The sequence below is a fragment of the Ranitomeya imitator genome, chromosome 4 (assembly GCF_032444005.1).
Source record: "Ranitomeya imitator isolate aRanImi1 chromosome 4, aRanImi1.pri, whole genome shotgun sequence".
Classification (NCBI taxonomy): Eukaryota; Metazoa; Chordata; class Amphibia; order Anura; family Dendrobatidae; genus Ranitomeya; species Ranitomeya imitator.
Genome location: NC_091285.1, coordinates 12,244,701 through 12,257,936, shown reverse-complemented (window position 1 = coordinate 12,257,936; position 13,236 = coordinate 12,244,701).

Below are 13,236 nucleotides of genomic sequence, written 5' to 3'. Positions count from 1 at the left end.
TAGGAGCGAGATGATCCTGTGGTTTCTCAACTTGCTCTCTTTTTAGACACTTTCCGCAAGGTGTTTGATGAACCTGGTCGTCTGTTATCGACTACTGAGTCCCTTTTCAACCTTTGTCAGGGGACCCTTTCTGTAGCTCAATATGCCATCCATTTCCGGACGCTGTCCTCTGATTTAGGTTGGGATAATGAGGCTTTGGTGGGAGCATTTTGGCGAGGTTTGTCTTCCCGTATTAAGGATGAGCTGGCAGGGCGGGATGCTCCTTCTGCTTTAGATGACCTTATCTCTTTGGCGACTCGCATTGATTTGCGGTTTCAGGAGCGTTCTCGTGAGGTTGTCAGAGAGAGGAGACCTCCTCGTTTATCCTCCGTTACACGTGGTACTTCTCTTTCCCAAACCACTGCAGCTTCTTCCTCTTCTTCCCCTGAGCCTATGCAGGTTGATCGCCTCAAGACTGCCGAACAACGCCGAAAGGAGAGACTTGCACAGGGCTTATGCTTTTATTGTGGCAGCGCTTCTCATCTTCTGCGTTTTTGTCCCCAGAATCCGGGAAACGCCTCCGCCTAGGTCAGGTAAGAGAGGCCTCCCTAGGTAGCCAGGATTCCTCTCCACCTTTGATTTTGCCTCTCATTTTACACATGGGTTCCAGTCGCTTCTCTCTTGAGGCTTATGTGGATTCTGGTGCGGCTGGGAATTTTGTTCAACTTGAGCTGGTCGAGAGGCTTGGGATTCCTGTCAGATCCTTGGAGGTTCCTAGGCAAATAGCTTCTGTCGACGGTCAGCCTTTGCGGGAGGTCGTTTCTTCTGTCACAGAGAAGACTGAGATTCAAATTGGAGCTTTGCATCGAGAAAAGTTGGCATTTTATGTTTTACCGTCTTTATCCCATGCATTTCTTTTAGGACTTCCCTGGCTAAGAAACCATGAACCTACTCTGAATTGGCGTACTGGGGACGTCCTATCTTGGGGACAGTTTTGTCAAGACAGATGCCTTCTTCCCGTCAAGCCTGCTAGTCTCTCTCCCTCGGCTCCGGAACTAGCGAATCTACCCGCAGCTTATCACTCTTTTTCGGACGTTTTCAACAAAAAGGAAGCAGAGGTCTTACCTCCGCATCGCCCATACGACTGTCCGATAGATCTTGTATCCGGCTCTACTCCTCCTAGAGGTCGTATTTATCCTCTCTCACCCTCCGAGACTTTAGCCATGTCTGAATACATTCAAGAGAATCTGGCCAGAGGCTTTATACGGAAGTCCTCCTCACCTGCAGGTGCTGGTTTTTTCTTCGTCAAGAAGAAGGACGGTTCCCTTCGTCCCTGTATTGATTACCGTGGCCTCAATAACATCACCATTAAAAACAAGTATCCACTTCCTCTCATCCCAGAACTTTTTGATCATCTGCGTGGAGCACGAATCTTCACTAAACTGGATCTCAGAGGAGCTTACAACTTGATCCGAATTCGTTCGGGTGACGAATGGAAGACTGCGTTTAACACCAGAGACGGTCATTATGAGTATTTGGTGATGCCTTTCGGCTTATGTAATGCTCCTGCAGTTTTTCAAGAGTTGGTGAATGATGTTTTTCGGGACCTACTTTACACCTGTGTAGTGGTGTACTTGGACGACATCCTTGTGTTTTCACCGGATCTGCTTTCTCATATGTGCGGCAAGTTCTTCTCCGTCTGAGGGAGAATCGTCTATATGCTAAACTTGAGAAGTGTGCCTTCGAACAGTCGTCCCTGCCATTCCTGGGCTTCATCATCTCTGATTCTGGTCTGTGTATGGATCCGGCTAAAGTTTCTGCCGTACTCAACTGGCCATGTCCGCTTGGGGTTAAGGCGATTCAGCGCTTTCTAGGATTTGCGAATTACTATCGGCAATTTATTCCCCATTTCTCCTTCTTGTCGGCTTCCATCTCCTCTTTGATAAAGAAGGGTGCCAATCCTCACTTTGGCAAGCAGAGGCTGAAAAGGCTTTCCACTCTCTCAAAGAAGCATTCGCCTCCGCTCCTTTACTCCATCGCCCCGAAGCTAATAAACCCTTCTTCCTAGAGGTTGACGCATCTGCTGTCGGTGCCGGAGCTGTGCTTTCTCAGAAGTCTTCTACTGGTCATCTTGTGCCCTGTGGTTTCTTCTCCAAGAGTTTCTCTTCTTCTGAAAGAAATTGTTCCATTGGCGACAGAGAACATTTGGCCATTAAATTGGCCTTAGGCTAGGTTCCCATTGCGTTAATGGGACCGCGCTAATGGACAGCGTTGCACGGCGAAATTAACGCCCTGCAACGCGTCCGTTAGCGCGCCCATTCACAGCAATGGGGAAGCGCATCACTAGCGCGTGCCATTTTTGGCACGCGTTAGCGATGTGCCGGTGTTTTGTGGCGCGCCGCGGACCCTGCTTGCAGCGTCCGAGGCGCGCCCGAGGTTCGTTCCCCGCTCTCGCAGATCTGCGAGAGCGGGGACGTTTAACGCGATCCCTTTACAAAACATTGCATTAGCGCAATCCGCTAGCGCTAGGCGCTAAACGGATTGCACTAACGCAATCTTAACCTAGCCTTAGAGGAGTGGAGATATCTGTTGGAAGGAGCCTTACATCCCTTCGTCATCTTTACGGGTCATAAGAATTTGGCATACATCCGTTCAGCGCACCGACTGAATCCACGACAGGCCAGGTGGGCCTTGTTCTTTGCCCGATTTGACTTTGAACTTCGCTTCCTGCCTGGAGAAAAGAACTTCAAAGCTGATGCTCTATCCAGGTCCTTCTTGTCGGTGGACACTGAGGAGGAATCCTCGCACATCATTGACCCCGCTAGAATCATCACACTTGCTCCAGTATCTATGACCTCTTTACCTCCGGGTAAGACTTTCGTTTCTGAGAGGAACAGGAGACATGTGTTACTCTGGGGACATGCTTCCAAGCTAGCGGGACATGTCGGTTTCAAGAAAACTCTTGATCTAATATCTCGTTACTTCTAGTGGCTGACTCTTTTGAAGGATGTCCAAGCTTTTGTGGTCTCTTGTCCTTCCTGTGCCAAGGACAAAGTACCCAGGCGGCTTCCTTCCGGGCTTCTTTCTCTTCCAGTGCCTACTGCTCCGTGCAGGGCCCTGGCAAGACGGGGGGGGGGGGGGGGGCATTTATGGTAGTAAAGTACAAGTACTGAGTCTGTACACACACATGCGCAGTGCTCCTGGGGGCCCCGCAGCCGGAATACATCCCTGCTGTGTGTGACTCTTACATGGGGGAGCACATCCATCATCCGCGCCGGCGCCCCGGCAGCAGGCGGCACAGAGCTCTCTGAGGGTTTCGCAGGCGCTGCGCAGCTGCAATACTCACCTCTCCCATCACCATGGATACCAGAGTCACTTCCGGGCCGGCGGTCATCTGTCCTGTGTGACTTCTGGTCGGTGAGAGTGTCTAGAGCTCGTCAACCTAAGAGGCAAGCAAGAGGTCAGAGAAGAATTCCACGTCCACCGTCCAGGACAGGTCCAGCGGCAGCGCCAAGCAGAAGACGAGCTGCAGTCATGTGAGGATGGTGCACGGTCGGTGCATGCACCCTGTCCCTGTGTCCACAACGGGAGCAGCAGCGCCGCGTGAAGCAGTGACTCAGTGAGTGAGTCTTCGGTCCCAACACATTGCAGGGGCAGGGGGGATGCAGCCTGCTATGGTATTGGTATGTTAACAATGCTGGGAGTGGGACTTGTAGTTATAGTCATAGACTACTCACTATTGTATATATATGGCTGGCTGTGTTATATACTGCGTCATGGGGCTGTGCTATACGTGTGCTGTGCTGTATACTACGTGGGCTGTGTTATATACTACTGGGTTGTGCTGTATACTGCATGGGGCCATGGGCTGTGTTATATACTATGTGGCTGTGCTATATACTGTGTGGGCTGTGCTATATACTGCGTGGGTGTACTATATACTGCATGGGTGTGCTATATACTACATGGGCTGTGTTATATAATGCATGGGCTGTGTTATATAATGCGTGACTGTGCTATATACTGCGTGACTGTGCTATATACTGCGTGACTGCTATATACTGCGTGGGCTATTATATATTGCGTGGACTGTGTTATATACTGTGTGACTGTGTTATATACTGCGTGACTGTGCTATATACTGCGTGACTGTGCTATATACTGTGTGACTGCTATATACTGCGTGGGCTGTGCTATATACTGCATGGGCTGTTATACACTGTATGGGCTGTGCTATATACTGCATGGGCTGTTATACACTGCGTGGGCTGTGTTATATACTATGTGGCTGTGCTATATACCACGTGGGCTGTGTCATACACTGCGTGGGCTGTGCTATATACTGCGTGGGCTGTGCTATATACTACGTGGGCTGTGCTGTATACTACGTGGGATGTGCTATATACTACGTGGGCTGTGTATATACTATGTGTCTGTGCTATATGCTACGTGGCCTGTGCTATATGCTACGTGGCCTGTGCTATATGCTACATGGCTGTGCTATATGCTACGTGGGCTGTGTTATATGCTACTTGGCTGTGGTATATTTCTCTGCTGTATCTGTGCATCATAAATCACGGTATGTGTTAAAGAGGGGGGCCCACTGAGACTCTTTCACCCGGGGCCCTTAAAAACCTGGAGCCGGCCCTGGCTCCGTGGCAACATATTGCGATGGATTTCTTAACTGATCTGCCTCGCTCCTGTGGTTGTACCATCATCCTCGTGGTTGTGGACCGTTTTTCTAAGATGGCACATTTCATTGCTCTTCCTGGTCTGCCTTCGGCTCCTGAACTGGCGAAGATTTTTGTTCAACATATTTTTCGCATTTATGGTCTTCCACAGCACATTGTTTCTGACCGGGGAGTTCAGTTCACAGCTCGTTTCTGGAGATCTCTCTGTAAGTCACTGAACATTTTGCTTGATTTTTCTTCGGCCTATCATCCACAGTCCAACGGCCAAGTGGAGCGTACCAATCAGATCCTGGTTACTTTTCTCCGGCATTTCTCCAACGCTCATCAAAATGATTGGTCTGAATTACTACCATGGGCCGAGTTTTCTTATAATAACCACACCAGCGAAGCTTCCACCGTTGGGTACAGCCGGGACCAGCTGCTTGGAAAGCATCACAAAACCAGGGATTCAAGCTTGAGGAGGATAATTTGCATATTCCAGGTGCCTTCTGGGAAAAGCGAAGAGTCTCCCTCAGCAAGAAGATCGTTGGGTACAGCCGGGACCAGCTGCTTGGAAAGCATCACCAAACCAGGGATTCAAGCTTGAGGAGGATAATTTGCATATTCCAGGTGCCTTCTGGGAAAAGCGAAGAGTCTCCCTCAGCAAGAAGATCGTTGGGTACAGCCGGGACCAGCTGCTTGGAAAGCATCACCAAACCAGGGATTCAAGCTTGAGGAGGATAATTTGCATATTCCAGGTGCCTTCTGGGAAAAGCGAAGAGTCTCCCTCAGCAAGAAGATCGTTGGGTACAGCCGGGACCAGCTGCTTGGAAAGCATCACCAAACCAGGGATTCAAGCCTGAGGAGGATAATTTGCAAATTCCAGGTGCCTTCTGGGAAAAGCGAAGAGTCTTCCTCAGCAAGAAGATCGTTGGGTACAGCCGGGACCAGCTGCTTGGAAAGCATCACAAAACCGCGCGCCGTAAGCCTGTAGGACATTATTGCAAGAAAGCTTGGCTGAATAGATTACACAAGAAGGAAAACACACAGCAAGTCAGCAGGATCTAGGAGCAACATGGCAGATGTGACAACCTACATGGTGAGCTGCAGCATGTGCTACATGTTCACAGATGGACCAGAAGAAGAATCCAATTTCACCTGTCAGAAGTGTAGACTAGTGGCCCTTTTAGAAGAAAAGGTGCGGGGTCTGGAAGAAAGAATAGCAACTTTGAAACTCATCAAAGAGAATGAAGACTTCCTAGACAGAACAGAAGCATCTCTACTGGTCACAGAAGGTGAAAAAAGTGTCAGAGAACCTCCAAAAGCAGATGAGTGGAAGCATGTGACCAAAAGAAGCAAGAAGACCATGGAGAAATCACCAACCACACAACTGAAGAACCGATATCAAATCTTTGTAGAGGATGAAGATGGCACACCTAAGGATGAAGCAATACCAGCAAGCAAAAAAGAAAAGGGCACACAGCAACAAGTGACAGCAAAAAGTACAGCCAAGAAGCAACGAAGAGTGGTGGTGGTGGGAGACTCACTACTGAGAGGCACAGAAGCAGCCATCTGCAGACCGGACATAACTGCAAGAGAAGTATGCTGCCTTCCAGGTGCGATGATCAAGGATGTGACCGATAGGATACCAAAGCTCTTCAGCTCCAAGGACGTCCACCCATTTCTTCTGATACATGTTGGCACCAATGACACGGCAAGGAAGGACCTACCGACAATCTGCAAGGACTTTGAAGAGTTGGGGAAGAAAGTAAAGGAACTGGATGCACAGGTAGTTTTTTCTTCTATCCTTCCAGTAGACGGGCATGGCACCAGGAGATGGAACAGGATCCTTGATGCGAACAACTGGCTAAGACGATGGTGCAGACAACAAGGATTTGGATTCCTGGACCACGGTGTGAATTACTGGTATGATGGACTCCTCGCCAGAGACGGACTACACCTCAACAAACCTGGGAAACACACATTCGCCAGAAGACTCGCTACACTCATCAGGAGGGCGTTAAACTAGAAGAAGAGGGGACGGGAAGAAAAACATTAGACTGGAACAAAGAAGACCTAGGAAAACATACTCAGGAGAGAGGTAAGAACATTTCTAAAACAATCCACAGCGAGGAGATTGGAACAAAACAAAATCCTCTAAACTGCATGCTCACAAACGCCAGAAGCCTGACAAACAAGATGGAAGAACTAGAAGCAGAAATATCTACAGGTAACTTTGACATAGTGGGAATAACCGAGACACGGTTAGATGAAAGCTATGACTGGGCAGTTAACTTACAGGGTTACAGTCTGTTTAGGAAGGATCGTAAAAATCGGAGAGGAGGAGGGATTTGTCTCTATGTAAAGTCCACTTTAAGGGAGGATATTAGCAAAGGGAATGAGGATGTCGAGTCCATATGGGTCGAAATTCATGGAGGGAAAAATGGTAACAAAATTCTCATTGGGGTCTGTTACAAACCCCCAAATATAACAGAAACCATGGAAAGTCTACTTCTAAAGCAGATAGATGAAGCTGCAACCCATAATGAGGTCCTGGTTATGGGGGACTTTAACTACCCGGATATTAACTGGGAAACAGAAACCTGTGAAACCCATAAAGGCAACAGGTTTCTGCTAATAACCAAGAAAAATTATCTTTCACAATTGGTGCAGAATCCAACCAGAGGAGCAGCACTTTTAGACCTAATACTATCTAATAGACCTGACAGAATAACAAATCTGCAGGTGGTCGGGCATTTAGGAAATAGCGACCACAATATTGTGCAGTTTCACCTGTCTTTCACTAGGGGGACTTGTCAGGGAGTCACAAAAACATTGAACTTTAGGAAGGCAAAGTTTGACCAGCTTAGAGATGCCCTTAATCTGGTAGACTGGGACAATATCCTCAGAAATAAGAATACAGATAATAAATGGGAAATGTTTAAGAACATCCTAAATAGGCAGTGTAAGCGGTTTATACCTTGTGGGAATAAAAGGACTAGAAATAGGAAAAACCCAATGTGGCTAAACAAAGAAGTAAGACAGGCAATTAACAGTAAAAAGAAAGCATTTGCACTACTAAAGCAGGATGGCACCATTGAAGCTCTAAAAAACTATAGGGAGAAAAATACTTTATCTAAAAAACTAATTAAAGCTGCCAAAAAGGAAACAGAGAAGCACATTGCTAAGGAGAGTAAAACTAATCCCAAACTGTTCTTCAACTATATCAATAGTAAAAGAATAAAAACTGAAAATGTAGGCCCCTTAAAAAATAGTGAGGAAAGAATGGTTGCAGATGACGAGGAAAAAGCTAACATATTAAACACCTTCTTCTCCACGGTATTCACGGTGGAAAATGAAATGCTAGGTGAAATCCCAAGAAACAATGAAAACCCTATATTAACCCCTTCATGACCAGGGGATTTTTCGTTTTTCCGTGTTCTTTTTTCGCTCCCCTCCTTCCCAGAGCCATAACTTTTTTATTTTTCCGTCAATTTGGCCATGTGAGGGCTTATTTTTTGCGGGACGAGTTGTACTTTTGAACAACATCATTGGTTTTAGCATGTCGTGTACTAGAAAACGGGAAAAAAAATCCAAGTGCGGTGAAATTGCAAAAAAAGTGCAATCCCACATTGGTTTTTTGTTTGGCTTTTTTGCTAGGTTCACTAAATGCTAAAAATGACCTGCCATTGTAATTCTCTAAGTCATTACGAGTTCATAGACATCTAACATGTCTAGGTTATTTTTTATCTAAGTGGTGAAAAAAAATTCCAAACTTTGCTAAAAAAAATTGCGCCATTTTCCGATACTCGTAGCGTCTCCATTTTTCGTGATCTGGGGTCGGTTGAGGGCTTATTTTTTGCGTGCCGAGATGACATTTTTAATGATAGCATTTCGGTGCAGATACGTTCTTTTGATCGCCCGTTATTGCATTTTAATGCAATGTCGCGGCGACCAAAAAAACGTAATTCTGGCGTTTCGAGTTTTTTTCCCGCTACGCTGTTTAGCTATCAGGTTAATACTTTTTTTTATTTGATAGATCGGGCAATTCTGAGCGCGGCGATACCAAATATGCGTAGATTTGATATTTTTTTTATTGATTTCTTTTGATTGGGGCGAAAGGGGGGTGATTTAAACTTTTATGTTTTTTTTATTTTTTTCACATTTTTTTAAACTTTTTTTTTTAACTTTTGCCATGCTTCAATAGCCTCCATGGGAGGCTAGAAGCAGGCATAGCACGATCGGCTCTGCTACATAGCAGCGATCTGCTGATCGCTGCTATGTAGCAGAATTGCACGTGTGCTGTGAGCGCCGACCACAGGGTGGCGCTCACAGCGACGGGCAATCAGTAACCATAGAGGTCTCAAGGACCTCTATGGCTACAATGGAGACGCATCGCCGACCCCCGGACATGTGACGGGGGTCGGCGATGACGTCATTTGCGGCCGCCCGGCCGGAAGCGGTAGTTAAATGCCGCTGTCTGCGTTTGACAGCGGCATTTAACTAGTTAATAGGTGCGGGCAGATCGCGATTCTGCCCGCGCCTATTACGGGCACATGTCAGCTGTTCAAAACAGCTGACATGTCCCGGCTTTGGTGCGGGCTCACCGCGGAGCCCTGTATCAAAGCAGGGGAGCCGGCATCGGACGGTATAGTACGTCCGATGCCGGTAAGGGGTTAAGGGTCACAAATCTAACCCAAGAAGAGGTGCGAAACCGGCTAAATAAGATTAAAATAGATAAATCTCCGGGTCCGGATGGCATACACCCACGAGTACTAAGAGAACTAAGTAATGTAATAGATAAACCATTATTTCTTATTTTTAGGGACTCTATAGCGACAGGGTCTATTCCGCAGGATTGGCGCATAGCAAATGTGGTGCCAATATTCAAAAAGGGCTCTAAAAGTGAACCTGGAAATTATAGGCCAGTAAGTCTAACCTCTATTGTTGGTAAAATATTTGAAGGGTTTCTGAGGGATGTTATTCTGGATTATCTCAATGAGAATAACTGTTTAACTCCATATCAGCATGGGTTTATGAGAAATCGCTCCTGTCAAACCAATCTAATCAGTTTTTATGAAGAGGTAAGCTATAGGCTGGACCATGGTGAGTCATTGGACGTGGTATATCTCGATTTCTCCAAAGCGTTTGATACCGTGCCGCACAAGAGGTTGGTACACAAAATGAGAATGCTTGGTCTGGGGGAAAATGTGTGTAAATGGGTTAGTAATTGGCTTAGTGATAGAAAGCAGAGGGTGGTTATAAATGGTATAGTCTCTAACTGGGTCGCTGTGACCAGTGGGGTACCGCAGGGGTCGGTATTGGGACCTGTTCTCTTCAACATATTCATTAATGATCTGGTAGAAGGTTTACACAGTAAAATATCGATATTTGCAGATGATACAAAACTATGTAAAGCAGTTAATACAAGAGAAGATAGTATTCTGCTACAGATGGATCTGGATAAGTTGGAAACTTGGGCTGAAAGGTGGCAGATGAGGTTTAACAATGATAAATGTAAGGTTATACACATGGGAAGAAGGAATCAATATCACCATTACACACTGAATGGGAAACCACTGGGTAAATCTGACAGGGAGAAGGACTTGGGGATCCTAGTTAATGATAAACTTACCTGGAGCAGCCAGTGCCAGGCAGCAGCTGCCAAGGCAAACAGGATCATGGGGTGCATTGAGAGGTCTGGATACACATGATGAGAGCATTATACTGCCTCTGTACAAATCCCTAGTTAGACCGCACATGGAGTACTGTGTCCAGTTTTGGGCACCGGTGCTCAGGAAGGATATAATGGAACTAGAGAGAGTACAAAGGAGGGCAACAAAATTAATAAAGGGGATGGGAGAACTACAATACCCAGATACATTAGCGAAATTAGGATTATTTAGTCTAGAAAAAAGACGACTGAGGGGCAATCTAATAACCATGTATAAGTATATAAGGGGACAATACAAATATCTCGCTGAGGATCTGTTGATACCAAGGAAGGTGACGGGCACAAGGGGGCATTCTTTGCGTCTGGAGGAGAGAAGGTTTTTCCACCAACATAGAAGAGGATTCTTTACTGTTAGGGCAGTGAGAATCTGGAATTGCTTGCCTGAGGAGGTGGTGATGGCGAACTCAGTCGAGGGGTTCAAGAGAGGCCTGGATGTCTTCCTGGAGCAGAACAATATTGTATCATACAATTATTAGGTTCTGTAGAAGGACGTAGATCTGGGGATTTATTATGATGGAATATAGGCTGAACTGGATGGACAAATGTCTTTTTTCGGCCTTACTAACTATGTTACTATGTTACCAAATCTCCATTTTTTGTCGTCTACGGACAACACCCTGGTCATCCTCTACCAGTTCCTCCTGTCTCTACTGTGCCGGCGGCAGATCTTCTGTCTAGAGAATTCTCCAGGGTTTGGCAGGAGACCAAGTCTGCTCTCGAACTAGCTCAGCATAGGATGAAGAGGCATACAGATAAAAGGCGTCTCGATTCTCCAGTGTTCCATCCTAGGGATAAGGTCTGGCTTTCTTCTAGATTTATTCGCCTTAAAATCCCTTCACATAAACTGGGTCCCCGTTATATTAGTCCTTTCGAGGTTTTGGCACGTATTAACAACGTCTCTTACAAACTTAAGTTACCTGCCTAATCCCTAATTCCTTTCATGTATCTCTCCTTAAGCCTGTAGTTTTTAATCGGTTTCACACCTCGTCTCTTTCTTCACCTTCGCCTGTTTCCGCAGACAATGTTTTTGAGGTTAACGACATTTTGGCCATGAAAAAAATTAGAGGTAGAACTTTCTTTTTGGTCGACAGGAGGGGTTTCGGTCCTGAGTAGAGATCCTGGGAGCCTCGGGAGAATATTCAGGCTCCTCGAATTTTAGCTAAGTTTCTTTCTGGCCTAAAGAGGAAGGAAGGATGTAAAGACGGGGGTACTATCATACCGCTACTGCCACCTCCCCAGTCAGCGTCTCTCTCTCCGCGCTCACTCCCGGCCCCTGCTTCTCGTGCGCGCGCGCATACCAGGTTCAGTGCTGTGCGTGTGCACTTCTGATCTTCTGTCGGTCCTCCTCTTCGTCTCCTCTATGATCCTGGAGGACTAGTACCCGGAGGTCGGTTCTCCTTATTGTCCTCTCTATGGTTCTGGAGGTCTGTTACCTGGAAGTGCTACCCTGCCTGTAGGTATTTAAACTGCTTCCTGCCGTCCCTCTGTGCCTGGTTATCATTTGTTCCTTCAGGTGTTCCCGGCCGCTCTTAGTCTCTGTGAAGTTCGTTTTCCCTCTGACTTTGGGTTTATCCTGTCTTTCCTGTATCCTGCTAGCCTCTGCGTCTCCTCAGTTCCTCCGCCAGTTCCTGTACTGCTGCAGTTTACCCATCAGTCCGGTGACTCTGCAGTTCCTGTCTTTCCTGTATCCTGCTAGCCTCTGCGTCTCCTCAGTTCCTCCGCCAGACCCTGTACTGCTGCAGTTTACCCATCAGTCCTGTGTCTCTGCAGTACTCTCTATAGGACTGCACTCGGGTGTCATCTGAGTGCAGCCTGATAGCATAACACTGTGGTCCTACTATCTCCGCTTCTTCTTGGTCTTCTCCCGTCCTGGTCCTCCAGCTTCCGTGGCGATAGTCCCTCACGGACCAGCCCCTAACTCTCCCTGCATAGGGAGCGGTCTATCTGGTCAGCTCGTCCGTGAGGGGATCGTCGTCACGGTCTAGAGGGTCCACTTTCTGTTTTCCCTCTTTGAATCGTCACAGTCACAATAGGACTGCACTCGGGTGACATCTGAGTGCAGCCTGATTCTTACAGCATAACACTATCTTTCTGACCACTCCTTCAGTGTTCTGTTCTCTGGCTCCACTTCATCTCCTCTTCCTCTCACTGTCGGGGTACCTCAGGACTCAGTCCTTGGCCCCCTTCTGTTCTCTCTCTACACGGCCCCAATTGGACAGACCATCAGCATATTTGGCTTTCAGTACCATCTTTATGCTGATGACACACAACTATACACGTCATCCCCTGACCTTACCCCGGCTGTACTACAGAATGCCACTGACTGTCTGTCCGCAGTCTCCAACATCATGTCCACCCTCTATCTGAAACTCAACCTCTCCAAAACTGAACTTCTTCTGCTCCCGCCTTCTACTAACCTCCCTAAACCTGACGTTTCCCTCCGTGGGTGGCACCATAATAACACCCCCGCAGCAGGCGCGCTGTCTGGGTGTTATGTTTGACTCCGATCTCTCCTTCACCTCCCATATACAATCTCTTGCCCGCTCGTGCCGCTTACACCTAAAGAACATCTCTAGAATCCGCCCTTTTCTCACCATGGAGACAACTAAAACCCTCACTGTCGCCCTGATCCACTCCCGCCTGGACTACTGTAACGCTCTATTAATTGGCCTCCCCCTCACTGTCGCCCTGATCCACTCCCGCCTGGACTACTGCAACACTCTATTAATTGGCCTCCCCCTCACTGTCGCCCTGATCCACTCCCGCCTGGACTACTGCAACGCTCTATTAATTGGCCTCCCCCTCACGCGACTTTCCCCTCTCCAGTCCATCCTTAATGCAGCAGCCAGGGTC